Source organism: Bos grunniens, chromosome 23 (assembly GCF_055505025.1).
Source record: "Bos grunniens cultivar Pamir isolate PY7600 chromosome 23, Bosgru_T2T1.0, whole genome shotgun sequence".
Lineage (NCBI taxonomy): Eukaryota > Metazoa > Chordata > Mammalia > Artiodactyla > Bovidae > Bos > Bos grunniens.
Window position 1 is genome coordinate 484,350 of NC_141187.1, and position 23,890 is coordinate 508,239.

Below are 23,890 nucleotides of genomic sequence, written 5' to 3' on the forward strand. Positions count from 1 at the left end.
GTGCAAAAAATGAAATAATATTATCCACATATGTTGCTATCATGCCGTGATAATGCCAGTCATTGGAAGTATGCTTGTTGGCATTATAAATTTACTAGAATTAGGCAACACATTGATCATTTGACTACAGTAACTGTGTCCTTTCATTTCCTTCTCATCAACAATGTTCTGTTACAATTTATGTCAACTATTGCAATCAGTCCGACCCTGGGGTTCCCATATCTATCCTCCTTTACTTTCCTGAACCTCAACCTGTTTCATAAAAGTCACACAAAGACCTCTATCAGAGTTATATCCAGCCTTCCCTCTTTCTCAAATGCTTCTTCATCATTCCAATAGTATTCCAGTTACTTTCCCTGGTTTCTTATTTTCTAAGATTAAAAGGAAAACTCTTTAACTTTGAATTTATAGCCTTTGCATCCATTTTCTACTTCTTTTTTCAGGCTTAGTTGCCACTATACATGAAACTTACTGCTTCTACTAAGACCCTAAATCATCTCACATGGTTCAGTATACACAGATTCCCTCTTGCCTCTGTGTTAACTAAGTTCCTCGTGACTCTAAGCATTATCTTCTCCCAGGAAAGAATTTGAGTAATTTTTCAAGATATCAGAAGCTCTTTTTTTTATTTAATCTCAAATAAACTCATAAGGATACAGAACTCAATAGAATTTAGGTATTTATTACTGGGGACAATGAATTCAAGGTTGCATTATGAAAAAGTGAGATTTTTTTCATGTAATGTAATTAACCATAATATGAGATACATGGAGAAAAGGAATAATGTGACAGAGTTATTCTACTGGGACTCACACAGAATCCGAAGGTGCAGAAAGTCATATTTGCTGTGTTTCTCATCGTCTACATTGTCTCTATGGTAGGGAATGTGCTCACCTTGGTCACCATGACCACCAGCTCATTATTGGGGTCCCCCATGTACTTTTTCCTGGCTCATCTCTCTTTTATTGATGCCTGCAATTCCTGTGTCAATACCCCCAAACAATGGATGCATGGCTCAAATATTTGGGGAACATTTCTTTGGAGGTGCTGATGTCATCCTACTTACTGTGATGGTCTATGACTGCTATGTGACCATCTGTAAGCCCTTGCATTATACGACCATCATGAATGGGTGGCTGTGTGGACTGCTAGTGGGAGTGGCATGGGTGGGAGGCTTTCTTCATGGAATCGTTCAGATCCTCTTCATCTTCATGTTACCCTTCTGTAGCCCTAATTGCCGGGGTTCAGCCCCGGTGGATCCAGGGAATTTGAAGTGACAACGGCGTCAGTGAGGATCAGGAAACAATTGCTTAATTAAACATTAATTAAGGATATAAACAGTGGTTAAATAAGGACAGCTCAGTGAGGAAATTCAGTGGAAAAAAGAGGCTGAATAATTCAGCAAGAAGGTGAGAGAAAGAACGACATGGGGAGACCAAGTTTCGGTGAACAAGGCCCACACTTTATTTTCCAAAGTAGTTTTTATACCTTAAGTTATGTATACAGGATAATGGGGGAAGGGGTAGAGTCATGCAGTAAGCCAGGCTTTCTTCCTGCAAACTTATCATATGCAAAAGTTTAGCTGATTTGCATCATCTTCTGGCCCAGAGGCCTGTTAACATTTTAAGACCCTTTCTTCAGAAAACTTATTTTTCTCTAAGGGTGATTAGTCAGGTGCCACCCTCCAAAAGCATTAGATAAAGTTGCATTCCTATAGGGCAAAGGTATGGTGGGCTATAACAAGAAAAAGAATTAACTCAAGGGTCCAAGGTTACAAACATTAAAGCTACTACTTACACCAGTTATATTAATCAATACACTGCCAGGGACACAGCAGGTAAGGGATATGGAAACTTAGCAGCAAACATTGGCCCAACAAGTGAAAAACCCTTCACTAATACAATTTCTAATCAATCTTTTAACTGCTGAAAGGAATCTGTATTTAGACAGTTTAGAACATCTCATGCCTCTCACAGTTGGGAGACTCTGAACAATCACATGTGGCCAGAAAATCCTATTCAGGCAAGCTAGAGGACTTCCAAAGGAGTTTGTAGGTTGAAACACTATCACACCCAGGAACTTTATTAACTGGAGCTGTAAGTTAACTCTTTTCAAGAGAGAGGACAACCCCCCATAAAGTCAGAGGTGTAGGTGAGAGCAGAAAGTAGGCAGACTCTGGTTTGGGGGGTAGATACTCGAGAATTTCCAGGGGGACTCCTGAGGCTTTATCTCTCCTGTGCCTATGGCGAGCCTCCTTCCTCATGACCTTTGCCACAGGCAGAATTCCTCACGCTGGCTCCAGGCATCTCCCCCTTTTTTATTTCTTAAAACAGCCAGATGCAGCTCAGTCGCAAGCTTCTGAATGTTCTGCCGAAGAATCCTGACAATACAAGGAAGAATGCTTATGAGAAGCAAAATTAAAGCACCAGTAGCGACATAACCAAGGATATTAGACAGTATGTTTTTTCCTGAAATGAAGTTAGAGAAAGTGTGAAAAAAGTCATTAGCTGCTCCAGCAGTGGTAAAATCCAGTTGAGAGTGTTCCAGGGTCTGTATTTGATTATGAGGTTTCCCTAAGTCCAGGCCAATGTCAGAGCTGTTCCAAACACCTGAGATATGATTTTTGATTTTTTCCCATTCATAATCTGTCTCATTTACCTTTAAAGATGTCGCGCATATCCACTGGTAATCAGCGTGGCAAGACAGAGCCATTTTCATTTTTAAAGCCTGTAACTGAGTCCCAATATGCATTATTGCCTCCTCCAAGGCATCTACCCTCAGCTCCAACTTTCTATCTATAGCTTCTTGTGTTGTTAGAGTTAGAGAAACATTTTATTTTATTTTTAAACTTTAAATAATTGTATTAGTTTTGCCAAATATCAAAATGAATCCGCCACAGGTATACCCGTGTTCCCCATCCTGAACCCTCCACCCTCCTCCCTCCCCACACCATCCCTCTGGGTCGTCCCAGTGCACTAGCCCTAAGCATCCAGTATCGTGCATCGAACCTGGTCTGGCATCTCGTTTCATACATGATATTTTACATGTTTCAATGCCATTCTCCCAAATCTTCCCACCCTCTCCCTCTCCCACAGAGTCCATAAGACTGTTCTATACATCAGTGTCTCTTTTGCTGTCTCGTACACAGGGTTATTGTTACCATCTTTGTAAATTCCATATATATGCATTAGTATACTATATTGGTGTTTTTCTTTCTGGCTTACTTCACTCTGTATAATAAGCTCCAGTTTCATCCACCTCATTAGAACTGATTCAAACGTATTCTTTTTAATGGCTGAGTAATACTCCATTGTGTATATGTACCACAGCTTTCTTATCCATTCATCTGCTGATGGACATCTAGGTTGCTTCCATAATCTGGCTATTATAAACAGTGCTGTGATGAACATTGGGGTACACGTGTCTCTTTCCCTTCTGGTTTCCTCAGTGTGTATGCCCAGCAGTGGGATTGCTGGATCATAAGGCAGTTCTATTTCCAGTTTTTTAAGGAATCTCCAGACTGTTCTCCATAGTGGCTGTACTAGTTTGCATTCCCACCAACAGTGTAAGAGGGTTCCCTTTTCTCCACACCCTCTCCAGCATTTATTGCTTGTAGACTTTTGGATCACAGCCATTCTGACTGGTGTGAAATGGTACCTCACAGTGGTTTTGATTTACATTTCTCTGATAATGAGTGATGTTGAGCATCTTGTCATGTGTTTGTTAGCCATCTATATGTCTTCTTTGGAGAAATGTCTATTTAGTTCTTTGGCCCATTTTTTGATTGGGTCGTTTATTTTTCTGGAGTTGAGCTGTAGGAGTTGCTTGTATATTTTTGAGATTAGTTGTTTGTCAGTTGCTTCATTTGCTATTATTTTCTCCCATTCTGAAGGCTGTCTTTTCACCTTGCTAATAGTTTCCTTTGATGTGCAGAAGCTATTAAGGTTAATTAGGTCCCATTTGTTTATTTTTCCTTTTATTTCCAATATTCTGGGAGGTGGGTCCTAGAGGATCCTGCTGTGATGTATGTTGGAGAGTGTTTTGCCTATGTTCTCCTCTAGGAGTTTTATAGTTTCTGGTCTTATGTTTAGATCTTTAATCCATTTTGAGTTTATTTTTGTGTATGGTGTTAGAAAGTGTTCTAGTTTCATTCTTTTACAAGTGGTTGACCAGATTTCCCAGCACCACTTGTTAAAGAGATTGTCTTTAATCCATTGTATATTCTTGCCTCCTTTTTCAAAGATAAGGTGTCCATATGTGGGTGGATTGATCTCTGGGCTTTCTATTTTGTTCCATTGATCTATATTTCTGTCTTTGTGCCAGTACCATACTGTCTTGATAACTGTGGCTTTGTAGTAGAGCCTGAAGTCAGGTAGGTTGATTCCTCCAGTTCCATTCTTCTTTCTCAAGATTGCTTTGGCTATTCGAGGTTTTTTGTATTTCCATACGAATTGTGAAATTATTTGTTCTAGCTCTGTGAAGAATACCGTTGGTAGCTTGATAGGGATTGCATTGAATCTATAATTTGCTTTGGGTAGTATACTCATTTTCACTATATTGATTCTTCCAATCCATGAACATGGTATATTTCTGCATCTATTAGTGTCCTCTTTGATTTCTTTCACCAGTGTTTTATAGTTTTCTATGTATAGGTCTTTAGTTTCTTTAGGTAGATATATTCCTAAGTATTTTATTCTTTCCGTTGCAATGGTGAATGGAATTGTTTCCTTAATTTCTCTTTCTGTTTTCTCATTATTAGTGCATAGGAATGCAAGGGATTTCTGTGTGTTGATTTTATATCGTGCAACTTTACTATAGTCATTGATTAGTTCTAGTAATTTTCTGATGGAGTCTTTAGGGTTTTCTATGTAGAGGATCATGTCATCTGCAAACAGTCAGAGTTTTACTTTTTCTTTTCCAACTTAGATTCCTTTTATTTCTTTTTCTGCTCTGATTGCTGTGGCCAAAACTTCCAAAACTATGTTGAATAGTAATGGTGAAAGTGGGCACCCTTGTGTTGTTCCTGACTTTACAGGAAATGCTTTCAATTTTTCACCATTGAGGATAATGTTTGCTGTGGGTTTGTCATATATAGCTTTTATTATGTTGAGGTATGTCCCTTCTATTCCTGCTTTCTGGACAGTTTTTATCATAAATGGATGTTGAATTTTGTCAAAGGCTTTCTCTGCATCTATTGAGATAATCATATGGTTTTTAGTTTTCAATTTTTTAATGTGGTGTATTACATTGATTGATTTGCGGATATTGAAGACTCCTTGCATCCCTGGGATAAAGCCCACTTGGTCATGGTGTATGATCTTTTTAACGTCTTGTTGGATTCTGATTGCTAGAATTTTGTTAAGAATTTTTGCATCTATGTTCTTCAGTGATATTGGCCGGTAGTTTTCTTTTTTTGTGGGATCTTTGTCAGGTTTTGGTATTAGGGTGATGGTGGCCTCATAGAATGAGTTTGGGAGTTTACCTTCCTCTGCAATTTTCTGGAAGAGTTTGAGCAGGATAGGTGTTAGCTCTTCTCTAAATTTTTGGTAGAATTCAGCTGTGAAGCCGTCTGGACCTGGGCTTTTGTTTGCTGGAAGATTTCTGATTACAGTTTCAATTTCCGTGCTTGTGATGGGTCTGTTAAGATTTTCTATTTCTTCCTGGTCGAGTTTTGGAAATTTGTACTTTTCTAAGAATTTGTCCATTTCTTCCACGTTGTCCATTTTATTGGCATATAATTGCTGATAGTAGTGTCTTATGATCCTTTGTATTTCTGTGTTGTTTGTTGTGATCTCTCCATTTTCTTTGTTTTTTTTTTTTTAATTTTATTTTATTTTTAAACTTTACATAATTGTATTAGTTTTGCCAAATATTTTTGTTTCTAATTTTATTGATTTGATTTTTCTCCCTTTGTTTCTTGATGAGTCTGCCTAATGGTTTGTCAATTTTATTTATCCTTTCAAAGAACCAGCTTTTGGTTGTTGATTTTTGCTATGGTCTCTTTTTTTTTCTTTTGCATTTATTTCTGCTCTAATTTTTAAGATTTCTTTCCTTCTACTAACCCTGGGGTTCTTCATTTCTTCCTTTTCTAGTTGCTTTAGGTATAGAGTTAGGTTATTTATTTGACTTTTTTCTTGTTTCTTGAGGTGTGCCTGTATTGCTCTGAACTTTCCCCTTACGACTGCTTTTACCATGTCCCACAGGTTTTGGGTTTTTGTGTTTTCATTTTCATTCATTTGTATGCAAATTTTGATTTCTTTTTTGATTTCTTCTGTGATTTGTTGGTTATTCAGCAGCGTGTTGTTCAGCCTCCATTTGTTGGAATTTTTAATAGGTTTTCTCCTGTAATTGAAGTCTAATCTTACTGCATTGTGGTCAGAAAAGATGCTTGGAATGATTTCTATATTTTTGAATTTACCAAGGCTAGCTTTATGGCCCAGGATGTGATCTATCCTGGAGAAGGTTCCATGTGCCCTTGAGAAAAAGGTGAAATTCATTGTTTTGGGATGAAATGTCCTATAGATATCAATTAGGTCTAACTGGTCTATTGTATCGTTTAAAGTTTGTGTTTCCTTGTTAATTTTCTTTTTAGTTGATCTATCCATAGGTGTGAGTGGGGTATTAAAGTCTCCCACTCTTATTGTGTTATTGTTAATTTCTCCCTTCATACTTGTTAGCATTTGTCTTACATACTGCGGTGCTCCCGTGTTGGGTGCGTATATATTTATAATTGTTATATCTTCTTCTTGGATTGATCCTTTGATCATTATGTAGTGACCTTCTTTGTCTCTTTTCACAGCCTTTGTTTTAAAGTCTATTTTATCTGATATGAGTATTGCTACTCCTGCTTTCTTTTGATCCCTATTTGCATGGAAAATCTTTTTCCAGCTCTTCACTTTCAGTCTTTATGTGTCCCCTGTTTTGAGGTGTGTCTCTTGTAGACAACATATTTTTAGATATGGTATCAACATATTGGGCAGTATGCACCTGTTGAGTCAATGATATTGCTGCTGCAGAAGTAATTGCGGTTATTAACGCTGTTATTCCCAGGATAAACAAGCCCACAAACCATCACAATCACATTAAATCCTGAAGTTGTTGTAATACAGCAAGACTATAGTTATATCAATAAGTGGTTACATTATAAGATAAGGTGGATGTTATAACATTACAAAGGAGCAAACGTTACATTGAGGGTTTAAACAAGATGCCTTGTTTACAAGTCACTACATTAGATCCACCTGAATAATTCATATGTACATTGAGTTTCTTGGAGTCATTAGTAAAAAGAAAAACATAAGGCAAGCGTAGACAAGCTAAAACAGAATAAGTAGAATTATTTTCTGGTTGGAGTCTGCGCTGCAGCAGCCCCGTCAGTCTCACCGGGATCTCCATGTTTATCTTGCCTCCCCTTACGGCGGGCATCGCCCCCACTCCTTCGCTGAACCGGCCTCGGGCTCAGCGGCAGCCAAGCGAGTGCAAACGGAGGCTGGCGGGGCTATCTGTTGCAAGCACTGTGCGCTGGGCCCAGGCAGCCAGGCTGGTCCGGTCCGCAGCTCCCAACGTGCAGCTCTTCTGTGCAGCAGCTGCGGTGGCAGGGGCAGAGGAGTGCCCCTCCTCTTTTGTGATGGAAGCAATGGGGGAACCGGATGTCTGGGGGACTGCAACATGGTGTATCAGCCTGTCCGGGATAAATTGGAGAATCTGCGTCCTGTGGAAAAATACAAGCATATCCTCGACCGCTAGTTAATAATTGGTCAGGACCCTTCCATTGTCTGGAGAGGAGGTCCTTCCATTTAACTAATGGTTTTGCATTTAATTGCTCCGAGCACCAATGATGAAGCATTGCAGTAGTTCCAGCTGAATCAGTATTTAAAATATTTATTACGAAAAGAGCATGTTGCAAGATTTGATGGGGAGAACTATACTTAAATTCCCCTTCCGTTAATTTTTTGAATTTGGATTTTTAATGTTTGATGTGTTCTTTATGTGTGATCTGAACCCTTTGCTCGATCTTGCCTGCACTGATATCCACACTCTAGGACTCTTTGTTGCTGCCAACAGTGGATTCATCTGTCTATTAAACTTCATTCTCTTGATGGGCTCTTATGCGGTCATTCTGCACTCCCTAAGGACCTACAGCTTGGAAGGGAGGCAAAAAGCCCTCTCCACCTGCATCTCCCACATCATGGCAGCCATCTTATTCTTTGTGCCCTGCATATTTGTGTACATGAGACCCACAGCTACTTTACCTGTTGATAAAGCAGTGGCTGTATTTTACAGTATTATAACTCCCATATTAAATCCCTTAATCTATACCTTGAGAAATGACCAGATGAAAAATGCCGTTAGGAAATTGTTTAGTCAGAAAGCTGTTTCAGATGTAAATATAAATGTGCTTTGACACCAAAGTCAATTGAAGAGAGGCAATGTTCAAAAGGATATTTTTGACCAAAGAAAGAAACTAGTATAAATCATAAATTCTACAAAGAGGGCAGAATAAACGGGTGTAGAAATGGGACAAAAAAAAATAAGCTTTTGTAAATTTGGAAAACTACCAAATTTTTACCTATTTATCTAACTTCATTAATGTTTATGGATTCAAAACTATTTTTCTAATAAAACAAAAGTAACAAAATATGCTGATATTTATTAATAATTTCAATTACAATCCAAAGTGTAGACATAGTTATTATTGCCATATTACAAGTGAGCCAACAAACAGAAAGGAATATGTTTCAAAGCAAAAGTACTGAGGAACCAGTAACCTGAAGCTACCTGAACTGTCAGACTATGTTCTTAAATGCTGCAGTGTACGACCAGGCCATAATGATCAACAAGCAACATAGTTATATTTGTTAACATTTATAGAAATAGTTCTGCTGAAATGTATATTTATACATGTATTATACCTTAGTATATACACTATCATAATGTGTATATATATATATATATATATATATACACACACATATATTTAGTTGTCGTTATATATGAATAAATGCTAATGATTTTAATTAATAATACTGACCACTTTTTATGTGTCATAGTTGATGGTTTTATGTCAAGTAGTGTGCTATTGTGTTGTGTAACTATTCTAGGAATATAAAAGCAATGTACCATTTAATATCTAAATGATATACTATATTTCAAAATTTCCTGTTGCATTCAGAATCACTTTGAATCACTCATGTAACCATCTTATCCTGATAAGGAATCAAAAGGAAGAATGATTCAAATAAAATAGCATTTCATGTCAAATGGGAATTTCACTGTATTAAGTATATAAATAGTCATACTCCATAAACTATTTGCCTACTTGCTAACATTTTTTTTTACAATTAGCCCAATGTCTGGTTCATAATAAATGCTGAATAAATAATATAAGTGTAAACAAAGATGAATAACATTAATAAAATAAAGATAAATAAGGTAGTGATAGAGATTAGGAAACTTTTTCTACTTTTATGTGTTTTAAAGTCTGGGATGAATTCTAGTTTTATCTCCTTGGAAACAACAATTTTTTATTTATTCCCACTTAAACTATGAAAAAGAAAGAAACTAAAGCTGTTTCTGTAATCAAATGAGCAAATTATTAACCTTTTAATCTTTGTGCTATTACTAAGATTTCATTATTGTGTTACTGTGGGCTTTTTCTGTTATTTGTTAATCAATTTAGTTTTGGGTAACATTATATTATGAAAAAAATTTTAAATAAGTAGCTTCAGTTACATACGAAGTAATTTCAGCATAAATGTATTCCATTTATCACTTTCATATTTCATTCATTAAACAACAAATAGTTTTGGGTCCAAGGAATGAATAAAGCACATTAATATTTGCTTGGGTTTCAGTGATAAAGTGGAGGAGGAACTAGGAACCCACTCCTGTACTCTTGCCTGGAAAATCCCATGGACGGAGGAGCCTGGTTGGCTGCAGTCCATGAGGTCGCAGTCGGACACGACTGAGCTACTTCACTTTCACTTTTCACTTTCATGCATTGGAGAAGGAAATGGCAACCCACTCCAGGCTTCTTGCCTGGATAATCCCAGGGACGGGAGAGCCTGGTGGGCTGCTGTCTATGGGGTCACACAGGGTCGGACACTACTGAAGCAAGTTAGCAGCAGCAGAAGCACCAATAAAGAGAAATTCAAGTGATGGCTTCACAAAGTTTAGGACCACTGAGAGACCCCAAAAAGTACAGGTGATTATAATGCAGTTTTACAAAAAAATAAGACAGTGGAAGGACAGGATGCTCTGAGAGCATGCTTGATGGATACACAACAAAGACTTTGGAATCAGAAAATTTACAGAGTGAAAAAAATCTGAAAACTGAAACTAGAAGTATGAGAAAATGTTACCAGAATAAATAGACATCAATTGAAGTAAGAGTGTTCTTGGAGATGGAGTATATAACAAAGGCTAGAAGGTGAATATAAGAATGCAGGAATCCTAATAATTTTGATAGAGTTGTGGTTGTGAAATCAACTATTCATTTAAAATTATTTATTGTATTCCAACTATATGCCAGGAAACATGCTGGCCATTTAGCTTATAAAGGGAAAATAGCAAGAGATAGAAATAAGGAAGTTAAAGAAGGGTCTCATAATTGTGTCAAGGCTTCATGCTATGTACTATATGGAAAGGACTGGTCTTTTAAGCTATCTAGTGATGCAGTTAGACTTGAAATTTAGGTGATGACTCCAGATACAATACAGAAAATAAATTGAAGGGAGCAACACAAGCAGCAGTAGAGCAGTTAGAATGTTACTGTAATTATCTGGGTATGAAATGATAGAGGCTTGAGCTGCAGTGGTACTAATGATGACACGGAATGTGGTGGCCATGTTGCACCTGGTCAAATCTCTTTCACTGGGCCAATGTACCCAGGAATAGCTATCATATGGCTGAGCGGCTAAGAGCTCACAACCCCATTGTTTCTGTACAATTGCACCAGAGAAAATTGGAACTGCTTCACTGGGGATTATTCTCACTATCCCAGTGTCCACCACTGGCCAATAAATGACTGGGTTTGGGGTGAAAGGCTGGTCCTCTTGCCTTAAAGTGGAGCCAATATCATAGTACAATAAATACTGCAGAACTCTCAGGGCTCCTTGGTAAATCCAAACACTAATTGAGACTCTATTCCTTTCCCCCTGTGCTACAGACAGCTTCCTTCAACATTTCTCCTTAGAAATTACTTTTATAAATTTCCCTCTCTGCATTTGACCTAAGAAAACCAAAGTAAAATGGAAAAATAGAGAAGGGTTCCAGAAGTATTCCAGAGATATAGGCAAAATAATTTCATATATAAAATGAAGATTTAAGAAAGAAGAGTCATGTTGAAATCCAGATTCTATCATAGATCACTGGAGGTTTGAGTAACCCAGGGAGAGGGAAAAAAAGAAAACCAAGTCTTCTTTGCCAATAGAAGAGGTCTCCCCAGACCCAGAGGACATGACCTCTCATCCTCTCTCTGAAGGGTTAGCCTAGCACTGGTTAAGGAAATTGCAGCCATTGTGAAAGACAGTATTACATTTCTAAATAAGTGAAAAATAATATTACCCAATGATCCAGCTTTTCCAGTTCTGGGCATATTCCCAAAAGAATTGACATGAGGAATTCAGATATTCATAGGGTAGTAGCACTACTCAGAGCAGCCAAAATGGTTAAGGAACCTAAGTACCCATCAACACATGAAAAGATGAACAAAATGTGGTATACAGTTAAAACAATATGATTCAGCACTTAAAAATAATGAGTCTCTGACACATGCTACAACAGAAAAAATGAGGATGAGTCAAAATATGCCACTCAGTTTTCATATTTAAATTTTTGTATTTAAAAGTTTGTATTTAAATTTGGAAAACTCAGAAGTGGCCACAGGACTGGAAAAGGTCAGTTTTCATTCCAATCCCAAAGAAAGGCAATGCCAAAGAATGCTCAAACTATCACCCAATTGCACTCATCTCACATGCTAGTAAAGTAATGCTCAAAATTATCCAAGCCAGGCTTCAGCAATATGTGAACCATGAACTTCCAGATGTTCAAGCTGGTTTTAGAAAAGACAGAGAAATCAGAGATCAAATTGCCAACATCTGCTGGATCATCAAAAAAGCAAGAGAGTTCCAGAAAAACATCTATTTCTGCTTTATTGAGTATGCCAAAGCCTTTGACTGTGTGGATCACAATAAACTGTAGAAAATTCTGAAAGAGATGGGAATACCAGACCACCTTACCTGCCTCTTGAGAAACCTATATGCAGGTCAGGAAGCAACAGTTAGAACTGGACATGGAACAATAGACTGGTTCCAAATAGGAAAAGGAGTACTTCAAGGCTGTATTTTGTGACGCTGCTTATTTACCTTATATGCAGAGTACATCATGAGAAATGCTGGACTGGAAGAAACACAAGCTGGAATCAAGATTGCCGGGAGAAATATCAGTAATTTCAGATATGCAGATGACACCACCCTTATGGCAGAAAGTGAAGAGGAACTAAAAAGCTTCTTTTTTTTTTTTTTGATATTTTTTAAAATTTTATTTTATTTTTAAACTTTACATAATTGTATTAGTTTTGCCAAAAGTGAAAGAGGTGAGTGAAAAAGTTGGCTTAAAGCTCAACATGCAGAAAACTAAGATCATGGCATCTGGTCCTATCACTTCATGGAAAATAGATGGGGAAACAGTGGCTGACTTTATTTTTCTGGGCTCCAAAATCACTGCAGATGGTGATTGCAGCCATGAAATTAAAAGACACTTACTCCTTGGAAGGAAATTTATGACTAACCTAGACAGCATATTAAAAAGCAGAGACATTATTTTGCCAACAAAGGTCCATCTAGTCAAGGCTATAGTTTTTCCAGTGGTCATGTATGGATGTGAGAGTTGGACTGTGAAGAAAGCCGAGTGCTGAAGAATTGATGCTTTTGAAGTGTGGTGTTGGAGAAGACTCTTGAGAGTCCCTTGGACTGCAAGGAGATCCAATCAATCCATCCTAAAGGAGACCAGTCCTGGGTGTTCATTGGAAGGACTGATGCTGAAGCTGAACCTCCAATACTTTGGCCACCTCATGCGAAGAGCTGACTCATTGGAAAAGACCCTAATGCTGGGAGGGATTGGAGGCAGGAAGAGAAGAGGCTGACAGAGGATGAGATGGCTGATTGGCATCACCGACTCGATGGATGTGAACTCTGGGAGTAGGTGATGGACAGGGAGGCCTGGTGTGCTGTGGTTCATGGGGTTGCAAAGAGTAGGACATGACGGGGCGACTGAACTGAAGAAAGGTTTAAGAAGTAAAAATTAAACTTAGTCAAGGGAACAGATTAAAATAAATTTAATGATAGACTGGATCACCTGGCTGTGTATTCATTTCTAAAATTGTATGCTTTTTTTTTTTTGGTCTCCACTCAGTCTACTATCATATGTGTCTATGTGTGTTATGCAGTGTGTATATGTGCATATATTTTTATGTGTGTTTTGCTGTAGTTCAGTCACTAAGTTATATCCAACTCTTTATGACTGCAGCACACGAGCCTTCCCTGTCCTTCTCTATCTTCCAGAGTTTACTCAAACTCATGTTCTTTGAGTCGGTAATGCCATCCAAGCATCTTATCCTCTTTTATCCTCTTCTCCTCCTGCTTTCAATCTTTTACAGCATCAGGGTCTTTTCAATGAGTCTGTTTTTCTCATCAGATGATGAAAGTATGGGACCTTCAACTTCAGCATCAGTCCTTCCAGTGAATATTCAAGACTGATTTCCGTTAGGATTGACTGGTTTGATCTCTTTGTTGTCCAAGAGATTCTCAAGAATCTTCAGGTTTTATTATGAAAGACATTCTGAAATGTTTGAATTCTGAATCATTACTCAAAGCAATATTGAGTAGAACAGTATTTTGTCACTGGACATTTTGTTAAAGATGTGACAGCATATTGAGTTAATTAGGTAAACTATTTCTCTACTTCTGCAATAGGGAACTTTAATATCAGTATGTCCTTGATAGAAATTGAAGACAACCAGCTGAAAAAGTTTTTCTCTCTTGTGAAATAACTCAATTATTATTCATGGCATCTGAAGAATTATTTACTTTTTTAATTATCTTCAATTTCTTATATTATTATTTTCAGATGCATTTATGAAACAGGTTGAATGAGTATTATGAATTCCATTTAATGCAGATAAAACATTGCACTGCAGATAAATGATTAAGCATTGAAAGGTGGCAGTCCCATGAACATGTGTACCTATTAGGGCTCTATCGCGCTAGCGGTAAAGAACCCACCTGCCAAAGCAGGAGACAGACACTGGTTCAGTCCCTGGGTCAGGAAGATCCCCTGGAGAAGGAAATAACAATCCATTCCAGTATTCTTTCCTGGAGAATTCTTTGGACAGAGGTTCCTGGCAACTACAGTCCATGGGATCACAAAGAGTGGAACATGACTAAAGTGACTTATCACGCATGTGTCATTCATGCCATTTTCTTTCTTCTTTTATCCTTTTATCCTAACCCTAACCCTAACCCTGCAGATACTTTCTCAACAGAGCTTTGCCCTCACCACATGAAACAATGCAGCAAAATAAAAGTGTAATTCATACTGTTAGGGTTGACTCAAGATCCTAAGAGAAAGAAAAGGGTATATGTAATCTTCTTCATTTTCTATGTAGGAACATTGAATGATAATTTGCTTATTATTATGACCATAAATTTCAGCTGGACACTTGGGAGCCCCATGCACTTCTTCATATTTATTTGTCTTTGGTTGATACCTGCTTTTCAACTTCAGTATCCCCAAGATTACTCATGGATGCCCTGTCTGCAAAGAAAAGCATATCTTACAATGAGTGCCTGACACAGGTCTTTGCACTGCATTTGTTTTGATGCATGGAGATCTTTGTCCTGGTCCTCATGGCCATGGATTGGTATGTGGCCATCTGTAAGCCCTTGAACTATGCAACCATCATGAGCTGGCAAGTCTGCATCATCCATATTGTTCTTGCATTGATAGAGTCTTTTTCACATGCTCAGATTATTCTGGCCTTGAGATTGCCCTTCTGCGGATCCAATTTCATTGATCACTATTGCTGTGATATGCAGCCACTGCTGAAACTTGCCTGCATGGATATTTATGTGATGAACTTATGGTGGCAATTAATAGTGGGGCACTTTGTGCAAGCAGTTTTATAATTCTGATGATCTCTTACATTGTTATCTTGCAATTGCTGTGGAACCACAGCGCAGAAGGGAGGAAAAAGGCCCTCTCCACTTGCACTTCCCATGTCATCATAGTTGTCTTCTCGTTAGGTCTGTGTATATTTATACATACTCGGGCCCCAACCACATTCCCCATGAACAAGATGGTGGACGTATTTTACACGATTGGAACACCCTTCCTCAATCCACTCATCTACACACTGAGGAATGCAGAAGTGAAAAATGCCCTGAGAAAGTTATGGCATGTCAGAATTACCTCAAAAAACAAAAGATGAATTGTGGGCCTGGATTGATTGTTTATTGAGTCATGGTTTTAGTGAATCTGTACAAATTATCATATATGACAATATTTGACTCTTGTGGGAATAGCATAATTAAAATCAAAGTATTCTTTGCTTTATTATTATTTTTTTTTAATTCACAGACAAGATGAATGCCAAGGCTTCTCATTCTTACATGCACCAAACATGCCAATTCTAATAATGATCCCCTGTCAAGTTTATTTTTCAATCAGTTCAGTTCAGTTAAGTTGCTCAGTTGTGTCCGACTCTTTGCAACCCCATGGACTGCAGGACACCAGGCTTCCCTTGTACATCACCTAAAGAGTAAAAATAACATGAATTTTTGTTTGTTTGTTTTAATTCTCATGTATTTGTACTTTTTGTGACATTGCAAAGTTCGGTGTCTAAACTAGTGACTCAGAAGTTTCATGTGATGCATTAGGAGGCCCATATGTATAAAAAAGAACAGAAGTGTCATAATTTTGTTGCAAGCTCATCTAGTCTAAATATCCCTCATGCCAGTACACAAACAGGCACAGAGACATACACTTACTCTACAGGAGTTTGTGGTTATTTGTACTTCAGATGATTGAATGGATGAACAAGTGTAAGAGATATAAAAGAGAAGAAAATAAGCTCACATGCAGATGAAAACATAAACTTTTGATAATAGAATAAGATGTTATTCAGGGAAAGAAAACTTAGAAGTTTTTATGTAGTTCAGAAGTACTTACAGCCAAATTAAATAGGGGAAATGGTGTAATTTTAAATGATTTTTGGAAGATGCTATTAATATAAACAGAGTATATAATTGTTCATAGTCATCTGCCCTCAAAAGTGATTCACCTAAAGGAGAAACTCTCAATTCTAAGTATAATTTCATTTCTCTCACGAAGAAGTAGAATTCCTGATATGTTTCCAGTGCTTTTTTGCTATCTCAGTTATGTCTCAAATATATTATAAAGTTGAATATGTCTTTCAAAAACATACAAAAAGCAAATTCAGAACAAATAGCAATTCTCTGAAGTTCCCAGAGTAAACTCATCCTCGAGATTGTTCTGCTAAGAAATATAAGAAGGAAGGTTTCAAAACAGTTCCATATGTCTTCCTTATCTCTAATCTATAATAAATGACTCTTCCACTTTATGTAAACATCTGCAATGTAAACTAAAACACAAGAAACATTAGGAATTGATGAAGTGGTCATGAACTGGTTTTATTCTAGCTTTGAAATGGGGAATAAAATATAATGATTAAGAGCATTAGGTTTGGATTCAGTCTTGGTGAATCCAAATCCTTGTTCTATCACCTCATAGACCTGTAACTTCAGGAAAGATAGATGGACTTATAGGCCTCAGTGTTTGTCTATAAAATGGAAATTAAAATTATTTCTATGTTATTGGCTTGTCATAAGGGTTCAGGATTGCATACATAACAAAATCTAGTATGTGCTATTGTTATCATAAATGAATTTTAAATATAATTACTAAAATGTCTGTTTTTAATTAATGGCAACCACATACGTTTGCCAGCAATATTTTTTTTTACTTCCTTTCATTCTATGTATCTTTAATTCATTTTTTGTATTATTGAAATAGCTAAGACTTTATTGTATTCAGAGAATACAAGTTACAGTTATAATGGAAGGAAAATCAAACTGAAGATATCCATCAAGCATTGGTTTTGTGTGTGTGTTGTTTTGCCATTTTAAAATATATTGGTACGTTGTCAATTTACAATTTTCTGTTGGTTTCAGGTATATAGAAAAGTGAATCTGTTATGCATATACATATATGCACTCTTTTTGTTTAGATTCTTTTCCCATATATGCCATAAAACAGTATTGAGTAGTTCCCTGTGCTATACAACATGTCCTTTTTAGCTATCTAGTTAATATATGGTAGTGTGTACATGTCAATCCCATTATCCAAAATTATCCCTGCCCCTCTTTATTCCCTGGTAAACATAAATTTATTTTCTACATTCATGGCTCTACTTCTGGTTTATAAATAACTTCATTTATACCCTCTTTTTAAAAATCCCACATATAAGTGATATCATGATATTTGTCTTTGTTTGACTTACTTTACTCAGTATGACACTCTCTAGGTCCATCCATGTTGATTCAAATAGCATTATTTTGTTCTTTTTTATGACTGAGTGGGCTTCCCTGGTGGCTCAGTCAGTAAAGAAGCTGTCTGCAATGCGGGAGACCAGGATTTGATCCCTGGATTGGGAAGATCCCCTGGAGGAAGGCATGACAACCCATTCCAGTATTCTTACCTGGAGAACCCTTTGGACAGTGGATCCTGGTGGGCTACAGTCAATGGGGTTAAAAAGAGTCAGACAGGATTAGGCAACTAAGCACAGCACAGCATGGTTGAGTGACACTCCATTGTATATTTGTACCACAACTTCTTTATCCATTCCTCTATTGATGGGCATTTAGATTGCTTCCATGTCCTGACTATTATAAGTAGTGCTGTAATGGATATTGTGGTGCATGTATCTTTTCAAATTGTTTTTTCCTAGATGTATGCACAAGTGTGGGATTGATGGGTCATAGGGTAGTTCTATTTTTAGCTTACATCACGAGAAACACTGGGCTGGAGGAAGCACAAGCTGGAATTAAGATTGCTGGGAGAAATATCAATAACCTCAGATATGCAGATGACACCACCTTTATGGCAGAAAGTGAAGAAGAACTAAAGAGCCTCTTGATGAAAGTGATAGAGGAGAGTGAAAAAGTTGGCTTAAAGCTCAACATCCAAAAAACTAAGATCATGGCATATGGTCCCATTACTTCATAGCAAATAGATGGGGACACAGTGGAAACAGTGGCTGACTTTATTTTGGGGGGCTCCAAAATCACTGCAGATGGTGACTGCAGCCATGAAATTAAAAGACACTTACTCCTTGGAAGGAAAGTTATGACCAACCTAGACAGCATATTAAAAAGCAGAGACATTACTTTGTCAACAAAGGCCCATCTAGTCAAGGCTATGGTTTTTCCAGTAGTCATGTATGCATGTGAGTAAAGAAAGCTGAGCACCAAAGAATTGATGCTTTCGAACTGTGGTGTTGGAAAAGACTCTTGAGAGTCCCTTGGACAACAAGGAAATCCAACCAGTCCATCCTAAAGGAAATCAGTCTTGAATATTCCTTGGACGGAATGATGCTGAAGCTGAAACTCCCATATTTTGGCCACCTGAAGTGAAGAGCTGACTCGTTTGAAAAGACCCTGATACTGGGAAAGATTGAGGGCAGGAGGAGAAGAGGACGACAGAGGATGAGATGGTTAGATGGCATCACCAACTCAATGGACATGGGTTTGGGTGGACTCTGGGAGTTGGTGATGGACAGGGAGGCCTGGCGTGCTGTTGTTCATGGGGTCAGGAAGAGTCGGACATGACTGAGTGACTAAACTGAACTGAAGGAACCTCCATACTGTTCCCCATAGCTACTGCATAAATTTACCTTCCTGTCAACAGTGTTGGAGGGTTCCATTTTCTTCACATCCTCTTCAGCATTTAAATAAAGATCAACAAAAAAAGAATAGAAAGCACAGAGACAAACCCATGCACCTATGGTCCCCTAACTTATGAGAAAGTAAGCTAGAATATATAATGGAGAAAAAACAGTCTCTTCAATAAGTGGTCTGGGAAAACTGGACAGTTATATATAAAACAATGAAATTAGAACACTTCCTAACACCATACACAAAAATAAACTCAAAATGGATTAAAAACTTAAATGTAAGGCCAGGCACTATAAAAGTCTTAGAGGAAAATAACCAGAAAACTCTTTTACATAAATCATAGCAAGATCTATTTGGATCCACCTCCCAGAGTAATGAAAATAAAAACAAAAATAAATGAATGAAAGCTTATTAAATTTCAGTTTTTGCACCACAATGGAACCCATAAACAAAATGAAAAGACAACCCTTATAATGAGAGAAAATAATTTAAAGTATATATATATATTTGGGGGTATGGTGCAGATGGTGACTGCAGCCATGAAATTGAAAGACGCTTACTCCTTGGAAGGAAAGTTATGACCAACCTAGATAGCATATTCAAAAGAAGAGACATTTGCTAACAAAGATCCGTCTAGTCAAGGCTATGGTTTTTCCTGTGGTCATGTATGGATGTGAGAGTTGGAATGTGAATAAGGCTGAGCACCAAATAATTGATGCTTTTGAAGTATGGTGTTGGAGAAGACTCTTGAGAGTCCCTTGGACTGCAAGGAGATCCAATCAGTCCATTCTGAAGGAGATCAGCCGTGGGATTTCTTTGGAAGGAATGATGCTAAAGCTGAAACTCCAGTACTTTGGCTACCTCATGCGAAGTGTTGACTCATTGGAAAAGATTCTGATGCTGGGAGGGATTGGGGGCAGGAGGAGAAGGGGACGACAGAGGATGAGATGGCTTGATGGCATCACTGACTTGATGGACGTGAGTCTGAGTGAACTCCGGGAGTTGGTGATGGACAGGGAGGCCTGGTGTGCTGTGATTCATGGGGTCACAAAGAGTCGGACACGACTGAGTGACTGAACTGAACTGGTATTATATTTTTCATATAATTGTTATAACTAATTAAATGTATGAATATTATTTATGTGTGTACACATGTAAATACATATATATATATATACGCAACATATATATGTGTGTATGTATATATATGGATAGGGAAATGGATAGGTAGTCTTTCAAGTCCCCAAATCAATAAATATTAATTAGTATAGTTATGCTGCTCTTCGATCATCATTGCCTTGGCCATCTCACACAGCACTTAAGTGCATGATCTGAGATGTCAGTTAGATTTCAGTTACATGTTCTTCAATATTTCTGTTTTAGAATGTACTCCTTTCGTTTGTTTACCCATCTATAAAATGAAGATAATATAAGTGCTTGCCTTTTTGTATTGCTGTAAAGATTAGTGCTGAATATCACTGTTGTTGTTTTGCTTATTTTTTGTGCATTTATTTTTAATTAATTAATTGTTGCTACATTGCCACTTTATTATTTTCTGTGGGCTTTCTCTAGTTGTGGCAAGCTGGGACTACTCTTTGTGGTAGTGTGTGGGCTTCTCACTATGATAGCTTCTCTTGTTGAGGAGCACAGGCTCTAGGCACTTAGGCTTAAGTAGTTGTGGTATGTGGGCTCCATAGTGTGGCAAACAGCCTTAGTTGCTCTGCATAATGTGGAATCTTCCTGGACTGGGGTCAAATAGTGTCCCCTGGATTAGCAGTCACATTCTTAACCACTGGACTACCAGGAAAGCTTCATCACTATATTTTTTAATTTCTTCAATGCATTTTACTAGGATGAAATCTTATGAATACATATACAATAATCAAGCTTGTGAAACTAGGCTTCAATTTGGTTTTAATAAAACATCAAATATTTAAGAGTAGTCCTGGACTGTTTTTGATCTATAACAGCAGGGCCACAGAAGGGTACTCTGATGATGAAGAGGAGTTCTACAGCTGAATGAAGAAAGCCTCCCACCCATGCCACTCCCACTAACAGTCCACACAGCCACTGATTCATAATGGTCGTATAGTGCAAGGGCTTGCAGATGCCGCACAGGGTGATAGGCCATCAGAGTAAGTAGGATGACATCAGCACCTGCAAAGACATGTTCCCCAAGATCTGCATCATGCTTTCATTGAAAAGGCTGATTTTGTTTTCATAGAGTGAATATATGATCAGTTTGGAAATAGTGACACAGGAGTAGCAGGCATCAACAAAAGAGATATGGGCCAGGAACTATCACACAGGTTAACCTAATAAAGAGCTGATGGTGATGGTGACCATAGTGAGCACATTTCCTATCATAGAGACAAGGTAGATGACCAAAAACACAACAAATATGATTTTCTGGTTCTTTGGATTTTGTGAGACCCCAGTAGAACAGATTCTGTCATGTTGTTTCTATTATACCTGTATCTCAGGTCATGATTAATTACACCAATATATGGCCTGGGCTTCTACTTGGATGAACAGGAAGAAGTACTTTAAGATTCTTTTGTGCTCAAGGCCATGTGTGCACTAACCTAGCTGTGACCCCAGCAATTTTTCCATTATATGAGACTGAGGGACAAAGAGGTCAGTATTTCACTGGTATTTAACAGCTATTTTATGCCTTCAGAGGATGGAAAGATGCAATTGCCTATATGGAAACTTTTTTCAGAATTCACATATAGGGCCTAGAATGACAGTAATCAAGCCACAAACTTACTGAATTCTAGAATCTCTGTGAGAAAGAAATGGCAACCAACTGCAGTACTTTTGCCGGGGAAATCCCATGGACAGAGGGGTCTGGTGGGCTACAGTCCATAGGGTCACAAAAACTCTGACTTGACTGAGTGAGAAAACCAACAGCAACATGATAACAAAACTAAGTTACAGAAATCATATGGCCATATCCAGGGGGAACTTGTAAAATAATTCAAACTCATGCTGCATTTTTATACAGATGAACTGTATTTTATACAGATGAATCCTACAATACAAAGCATTTACTAACCTACAGAGAAAATCAGATTTCTTAGTTAAGTGATCCATTTCCTAGTCTTGTTGATCTTTTAGAGACTTGGTTTGGTCTGAAAGCTCATGGTAGAAAATCACTCTCAAGAAAGGATTTATTCTACTTAAATTCAAGGCATAGTATAAAATTACTACAAAACAAGTTATGTGCTATTTAAACATATTAGAATGTTCATGAAAATCTAAATGTATGAATTTCCCAACAAAGATATCAAAGAAATTCAGGGTGGAAATAATAGATCTTTCAACAAATGCTGGATCAATATGATATCCACTTGCAAAAAAATGAACCTCAACAATACTTTACACTATACACTAATATTAACGCAAAATAAGTCTGTGAACTAGATGTAAAATCTAAAACCATAAAAATTCTAAAAGAAGTATTTTTATCATGAGGATGTTGTTCAGTTGATAAGTCTTGGTGGACTCTTTGTGAATCCATGGACTGCAGTATACTAGGCTCCTATGTCCTTAGTGGGACAAACTCCAGAGGTTTGTTCAGATTCATCTCTATTGAGTCAGTGATGCTACCTAGCTATCTCATTCTCTGCTGTCCCCTTCTCTTTTTGCCTTCAATCTTTCCCAGGGTCAGGGTTTTTTCCAATGAGTTGTATTCTCGCATCAGGTGGCCAAAGTATTAGAGCTTCCCTGTCAGTCCTTCCAATGAATATTCAGGGTTGATTTCCTTTAGGATTGACTGGTTTGATCTTCTTAGTGTTCAAGGGACTTTAAAGAGTCCTCTCCAGCACCACAATTTGAAGGCAATAATTCTTTGGCCTTCAGCCTACTTCATGATCCAACTCTCACATCTGAACATGACTACTTTAAAACCAAAGCTTTGACTGGACTTTTGTTGGTAAATTGTGCCTCTGCTTTTTAATACATTGACTAGATTTGTTATAGCTTTCTTTCCAAGGAGAAAGTGTCTTTTATTTTCATGGCTATAGTCACCATCCACAATGACTTTGGAACCCAAGAAAATAAAATCTGTCACTGTTTTCATTGTTTACCCATCTATTTGCCATGAAGTGATGGGACCAGATGCCATAATTGTAGTTTTTTTTTTTTTTTTTTAATTTTATTTTATTTTTAAACTTTACATAATTGTATTAGTTTTGCCAAATATCAAAATGAATCCGCCACAGGTATACATGTGTTCCCCATCCTGAACCCTCCTCCCTCCTCCCTCCCCATACCATCCCTCTGGGTCGTCCCAGTGCATTAGCCCCAAGCATCCAGTATCGTGCATCGAACCTGGACTGGCAACTCGTTTCTTACATGATATTTTACATGTTTCAATGTCATTCTCCCAAATCTTCCCACCCTCTCCCTCTCCCACAGAGTCCATAAGACTCTTCTATACATCAGTGTCTCTTTTGCTGTCTCGTACACAGGGTTATTGTTACCATCTTTCTAAATTCCATATATATGCATTAGTATACTGTATTTATGTTTTTCCTTCTGGCTTACTTCACTCTGTATAATAGGCTCCAGTTTCATCCACCTCATTAGAACTGATTCAAATGTATTCTTTTTAATGGCTGAGTAATACTCCATTGTGTATATGTGCCACAGCTTTCTTATCCATTCATCTGCTGATGGACATCTAGGTTGCTTCCATGTCCTGGCTATTATAAACAGTGCTGCGATGAACATTGGGGTACACGTGTCTCTTTCCCTTCTGGTTTCCTCAGTGTGTATGCCCAGCAGTGGGATTGCTGGATCATAAGGCAGTTCTATTTCCAGTTTTTTAAGGAATCTCCAGACTGTTCTCCATAGTGGCTGTACTAGTTTGCATTCCCACCAACAGTGTAAGAGGGTTCCCTTTTCTCCACACC

At 37.7% G+C, this 23,890-nt stretch overlaps 2 pseudogenes; both read left to right on the forward strand.

The window, feature by feature from the left end:
* Positions 1–758: 758 nt before the first annotated feature.
* LOC147346450 (olfactory receptor 4C46-like) lies at positions 759–8,404 on the forward strand (annotated as a pseudogene).
* Positions 8,405–14,559: 6,155 nt separating this feature from the next.
* On the forward strand, positions 14,560–15,487 carry LOC147346451 (olfactory receptor 4C11-like; annotated as a pseudogene).
* Positions 15,488–23,890: the final 8,403 nt, after the last annotated feature.